General features: G+C 41.5%; 1 long non-coding RNA gene across 1 annotated transcript; it reads left to right on the top strand.

Annotated features, from left to right (window-relative positions):
• The first annotated feature begins 528 nt into the window (after positions 1-528).
• LOC104515633 lies at positions 529-5,237 on the top strand. Its single transcript, XR_727945.1, has 3 exons — positions 529-617; positions 3,074-3,179; positions 4,791-5,237. It is a non-coding gene; the product is annotated as an uncharacterized LOC104515633 (long non-coding RNA).
• The last annotated feature ends 1,101 nt before the right edge of the window (positions 5,238-6,338 follow it).

Consider the following 6,338-nt stretch of genomic DNA (forward strand, 5'->3'; position numbering starts at 1 on the left):
GACCTTTAAAGGTCGCTTCCAACCCTACTATTATATGATTCTATGAATATCAAATAAATGTATGTGAAATACACTGAAATTATGAAATGACAAAATATATTTGAAATAATCTTTATTTTGTCTTTGTATCTGAGTCTACAAATCCTAAGGCTTTGTTATTAATGCATGTACTTCTCCGGCCTTCAGCAGGCATATGTTAGTAGTGGCAGGGGCTGTTCTCTGCTTTTGCTCTCATGTATATTCTGGTGCTTTTGTGTTTTTATTTAGAAAAGGAGGTTCTTGATGTTTGCATGTGGTTTTTTCATATATATATATATTCAAAAATACACAATCTATTGCTCAGCTCTCCTATGGAGACTTAGTAATTATGAAGACTTAGTAATTACATAGCTGTATGTTCAGCATGGGAACTGACATTTGTAGGTAAATGCTTCAAGTGAAATGTTTTTCTTCAACTCCAGGTAAGTGCAAAAAATACTGTTAAAGACATAACACATTTAATTTAGAATTGCTATTACTTACTTCTAGTTCTGGCCTCTTCGGGTATTGATTATGACATAAAAATTTGGTCACCGTTGGAAGAATCCAAGATTTTTAACAGAAAACTTGCAGATGAGGTAAGAACCTTTCCTCCTTTTTCGCAGTAACGTTGCATCTTCCAATTCTAAAAATGTCTTTGGTGCAAATTACTGATATTGAATTAACAGAGTTACTTAATGGGCAACAAATGAGCTACAAATAAAAAGCTGCCCTTTCTAACAGCTAACTTCCGTATCGTTGGCAGCATGCGGAGGGACCTTGTTTTTCATTAATTCTAGAAATTATATGATATGGTCTGGTGTTGTGTACATGAAAGAAGTTTGGAAAAGTATGAACAGTCAGATATAGAAGGAAAACTGTCAAGGAAAACAGTCTTTTAATAAGACTGTCAAGAATTGAGATATGAAGGTAGTGCCTCTCTAAACAAATTAACTGAAGGAAATGCAGTGTTATACAGAGGAACAGGGAGTGCAAAAATCAATGCTGTTAAATGTTCCGTGGCACAGAAGGGAGTTAAGGTAAAGATTGCAAATTGGGAACTTTTTGGGATAAAGCAAACATTGCAAGCTCCATCAGTTGTGAAAGTCTGTAGATAAAGTTATGTAACCCGTTGTTTTCATACCCTCAAAGCACTAACAATGTTTATAGCTACTGGCCCATGATCATATGGTTGACTGCTGAATAATCATATTTTTAGTGATTAATATAATGTAATTTATTAAAAGGTTAGATATTTTTCTTTAATGTATGAAGGCAAATTTAGTTGTGTGGTTTGGGGCTTTTTGTGCAGTCTCTTGGACAGCAAGGACATAGTAGACTGGGGTTTAAAAGTTATTATTTCTCTGCAGTAGTGCTATTTAAAACAAACAAAACCGCACAACCCTTAGCCGCCACCCTCTCACCCCCTGAAAAAAAAACCTAAACCACCATCCACCTGAGTTTTGAACCTTTCCCTTTCTTTTAGCAGCAGTAGCACCAGCACCAAGTGAAGTGCTGCTTCTCTCTGTACTGTATGATAGTTTTAATTTGTGATGTCTTTTGGAGCCTTTGGAGTTTAGAAAGATTGCTGAGCATACATGTATGCTAAAAGTAATGATTGTACTGATACTTCTGTCACTTAATTTTTAATAAGAACAAATTGTGTAGAAATTTAATTTTTTTTATTTAATCAAAAATGTAGAACTTTCAGAAAATTTGACCACAGTATGGTTTGTAATTTTACACGTGTCTTGTTTTTTAATTTAATTCCCTGTGTTGAAATACTTATGTGGAGGACAGGAGAGGTTTGTAGAAACAAAACAGTTTTCACCATGTTAAGTTTGGCTGGAGTACATGTTCAACATACCTAAACTGAATTTTCCATAGACGGGAAGGTCTAGGGCGAAAGCATTGTGATTGGGCAAAGTTCAGTGTAGATATAGAACCATATTTAGAATTGAGAGCGGCCATGAGAAAAAGCATCAGGAGCAAGCTGTCAGAAGGGTGTTACTGGTGAGGCACTGGAGAAAAAGGAGGTGAAAAAGGAAAAAATGGCAGCCCACCGTGAACTTTTTTCCTTGAAAATCAGGCAGCAGGAGCTGGCTCTTTGAAGTCATGCAGAGGTAAGCTGTAGATCTGTTTAAAAAGAACAATGGAGCTGAAGCATGATCCTGAACTGGGATAGAGTAATTGCTTCTGTTCCTTGGATTTTCTCCCAGCGTTCAAGCAGTGTGCAGGCAGGAGTTTAGGGTAACCTCATCTTTTCTCCTTCCCACATTCTTGGCCAGCGCTGGTGCTAGAACTCAGTTCTCTGCAGCAGTTCCTGCCTGTAACAGCACTTCCTCTCATCGGACCTCCTTATTTTGTACCAGATCTCATTCCCAAAAGTTTTTCTCAGTGGCTGATCTTAATAATACCATGCATGTAGAGATGGCTCCGGGGAGACCTCATAGCACCTTCCAGTACCTGAAGGGGCTGACAAGGAAGCTGGGGGGGACTTTCTACAAGGGCCTGTAGTGACAGGACAAGGGGTAACGGGTTTAAATTGAAAGCTGGGAGGTTTAGGTTAGATATCAGGAAGAAATGCTTCCCGGAGAGGGTGGCGACGCACTGGAACAGGTTGCCCAGAGAAGCTGTGGATGCCCCATCCCTGGAAGTGTTCAAGGCCAGGCTGGGTGAGGCTTTGAGCAACCTGGTCTAGTGGAAGGTGTCCCTGCCCATGGCAGGGGGGTTGGAACTAGATGGTCTTTAAGGTCCCTTCCAACCCAAACCACTCTGTGATTGTATGTGAGCAGCAGAATGATGGTCGTCTTAGAATATTCTTTAGGCAGGCAATTAGATACCTGTGTGCAGAGTCCATCGTTTGACTTTTCTTACCACATACAATGTGTGTAACTGTATTTGATTGTAATTATTAAAATATTGCTCCCTTCTTGTAATTTTGGACTCCATAAATCCCTTTTGCGTGGGAACTTTGTATCTACAAATCCATATTGATGCAGTACATATTTGTGTTTATTTTTGATGCTGGTTTTTATTCCTTCCCTGCCTCTAGGTTATAACACGTAATGAATTAATGCTGGAAGAGACCAGAAACACTATTACTGTTCCAGCTTCTTTTATGTTACGAATGTTGGCTTCGTTGAATCATATAAGAGCAGGTGAGAGACTCCTGGAAAACTTGTCCACCACATGGTTTGTGAAATAGGAGATGGACTGAGGGGCCAACAGGATCTTCAGCTGCCTGTGGCTACGCTTGGGGTTGGTGAAGAGATTCAAGGGTTGTTCAAGGGTGTCTTCACAGAGGTACTTAGGTACCTCTTAGTGCGAGACTTGCAACATTTTTGCAGCTGTTATTGTTTACCTCAAAACAAAGAGCAAGAAAAGAGTAAAATATGGTTTTAGATTATACCATACTATCCATCCTGAAATAGCTTATTTGTAATGTAGTACTGATTAGATGTCCAAAAATACTCTCTTCACTGAGGGATGTTCTTTAAGGTGAGGGCTGTGTGATGGGAAAGCTGCTGGGGATGACGTGAATGAGTTGTAAGTCAAACTGACTGTCGTGGGCTTGGGATTGTCATGGGGTGAAGGAGGGTGTGAAGATACAGGACTGTGGGAGATGCTAGTGAGGCCACTGGCAGCAGGGACTGGGATGTCCCTTCAGCGAAGGGGCAGTTCCCTAGGGACTGTAACTGGTGATATGGGGGGTTGTGTCATTGGGAACTGGTGTTCCTGGATGTTAGTGCTGAAGACATTGATTGCAGTTGGCTGCTACTGAAGATGTGGGACAATGGAGAGACATCACACTGGGTGGGAAACAGATGAAGTTTTGGGAGGTATATGGAATGACATATGGGGCAGAAACGGAACAGACCTGTAGGCGGAAGAGACTGCAGATATTGAGTGTGGGGACTCCCGCACTGGTTGAGCAGAGCAGTGGGCTTACAGTGACGGGGGGAAGCTCTGCCGGGCAGCAGCTGCTGCTCCTCTTTCGCCTCTTGCTGGTCTGTGAGAATCAGAGAGCTGGGGGGGGATGCCACCGTATCCAGCCCAGTGGTGTGCCTCCCCGCTGCTCTAAGTGAATATGTTAGTTTGGTTTTTTCTTCCTTTTTTATGATTTCTTGGAAGTAAAATGCTCAACTGCTCAACACTTGAGTTAACAACAGTTTCAGCACAAATCTGTGTTACAATTGGGTGGAGTATTTCTTAACCTGACAGTGCATGTTGTTTGAGTGGCAGCTCTTGAGCCGGTCTTGTTCCCTCATGCGTTTCTGTATTTGCCTTTCTCTAAAGATTCACACCACAAGGTACTTTTTCTGATGTATGCAGTGACAAATCGCGATTGCCCAGTTTTCTGGAGTATACTTTTTCTGGAGTTAGTATGGTATTCTAACTGCAGCTATTCCAGTTTCAAGTCCCCAGAACAGTCTTTCAATCCCTCTTATTCACCATCTCTTTTTAATATGATGCTTGCAATTACCTTTTCTGTGCTGACAGCCGGTCAGCGGCTACAAGGTTTTTCCTTTTGTACACAAATTTTGCTTTTATGCCTGAAAATCCTTTAGGGCTTTTTTCTCCTGTTCTCCTTTCTTGTTGGTCACATTTCTACCCAATCTCTGCTCTCAGTCCATATGGACTTTCTCCTACCGTATAACCCACAGCCACCATCTGTTGTGTAATAGCCCAGGGAGATAATATGTTTTAAATACTTAACAAAAGAATTAAAACTTTAGAAGTTCTCTTTGCTAAATCTCTGTCTCTTGCAGACCGGTTGGAAGGTGACAGATCAGAAGGATCTGGTCAGGAGAATGAAAACGAAGATGAAGAGTAACTGACTGTTGTGTGCAAACACCTAGACGTTAATGGAATTTGTATAAGACATTAATTATATTTTTCCTTACAGAGCTTTAGTGCAATTCTGAGGTATTGCTTTTGGATAACCTAACCTTTTGGTTTTGAATGACTGTGTGCATGACTTTGGGAGAGTGTGCAAGTTAAAATAAGCAAAAAATGTTTTTAAAATGTTTTGCCGTGTCTGAGGGGTGCTAGAAGATGCAAAGTGCAATATTTTCCTTAACCTGCAAATGTGGGAGCTTGGATCAATGTTTTAAAGTAACTTTCATTATAGTACAAACGTTGGTTCAAATAAATTTCTATACCTGCTGTTTGCATGTTTGTTGCTTTCTAATTAAAAGATTTGGTTGTTTTAAGTAGTTTCCTGTTTTTTCTTTGTGCAACCATTGATTTATCACCTTGTAACTATAACCCCATTACTGCCTTTGTTTGCGTTCTTTAATGTTTGCGAAGTGACAAATACAATTGTTTCTTAAAGCGAGCACTGGGATTCTCTGCACCATAGAGATCCCGTGCCTTTTGGTTCCTGCATTCCCACGGGCAACCTGCATAAACATACACAAAATTGTCTCTCCGTCCGTCTTAACTGTAGTGCCGCTTCGCGTTCTCCGTGCTTGAGTCTGTACTGCTGGTGAAACAGCGTTGGTGTTCTGCTGAGAGATCCACGAGCGCGCGTTCTTTGCAACAACGGCAGATCCATCGCAATTTGCTTGGGATTTAGAATAGAGAAAATATAGTGCGGAGGAACGGGAATTTGAAAATGCCTGTGCGTTACTTCCCAGGAGTTGTTATTTGGGAAGGGAGGTGGTTCAGTCCATGTAACAGGCTCTGCCCTTCCTCCATACATTTTTGGATGGCAGTGGGGAGGAGGAAGCGGAGGAGGGAAAGGAGCAGCTTTGCTCAGTGGCTGTTCTCACCAAGGGTGGCAGATGCTGAGAGGCTCCGTTGGGAATTACAGAATGCCGGGGAAAAATTCTAAATCAGTTGGACGAGGGTACTGTTGTCCTTAAAATGTACATTCATCACACAATCCTCACAAACTTCGCTTACACCAACAAAAAAATTCCCCGCCTCAAACGAAAAAGAACGTTACCCCAGTGTTCTGATACCCATTCACGAGGAGGGCAGGCTGCAAGGACTTGGGAAGGGATATAAATCACAGAAATAGAGGGAGATGGGAAAACTGAAACTGTTGAGGGAGATGAAGAGGTTTGTGAGTGGAGAAATGGGAATTATATGGAACTCAGCTGGCAGTAAGAGTGGAGATACTTGGGCGAGGGAGGAATAACATGAGGGGAGAGGAAAAGTGTGAGGAGATGGATAGGGTGGTTGGCTGGTTCTTTTTGGAGTGTTTGGGGGGGGGGGTTTATTAAAAAAAGGGAAGATACTTTTATATTTAGGGAAAGGAGAAAATGACTGTTGGGAGAGAAGGTTTTGGGAGCAGAGGGTGCTGAGAAGAA

The sequence above is a fragment of the Eurypyga helias genome, unplaced genomic scaffold (genome assembly GCF_000690775.1).
Source record: "Eurypyga helias isolate BGI_N326 unplaced genomic scaffold, ASM69077v1 scaffold13739, whole genome shotgun sequence".
NCBI classification, from domain to species: Eukaryota; Metazoa; Chordata; class Aves; order Eurypygiformes; family Eurypygidae; genus Eurypyga; species Eurypyga helias.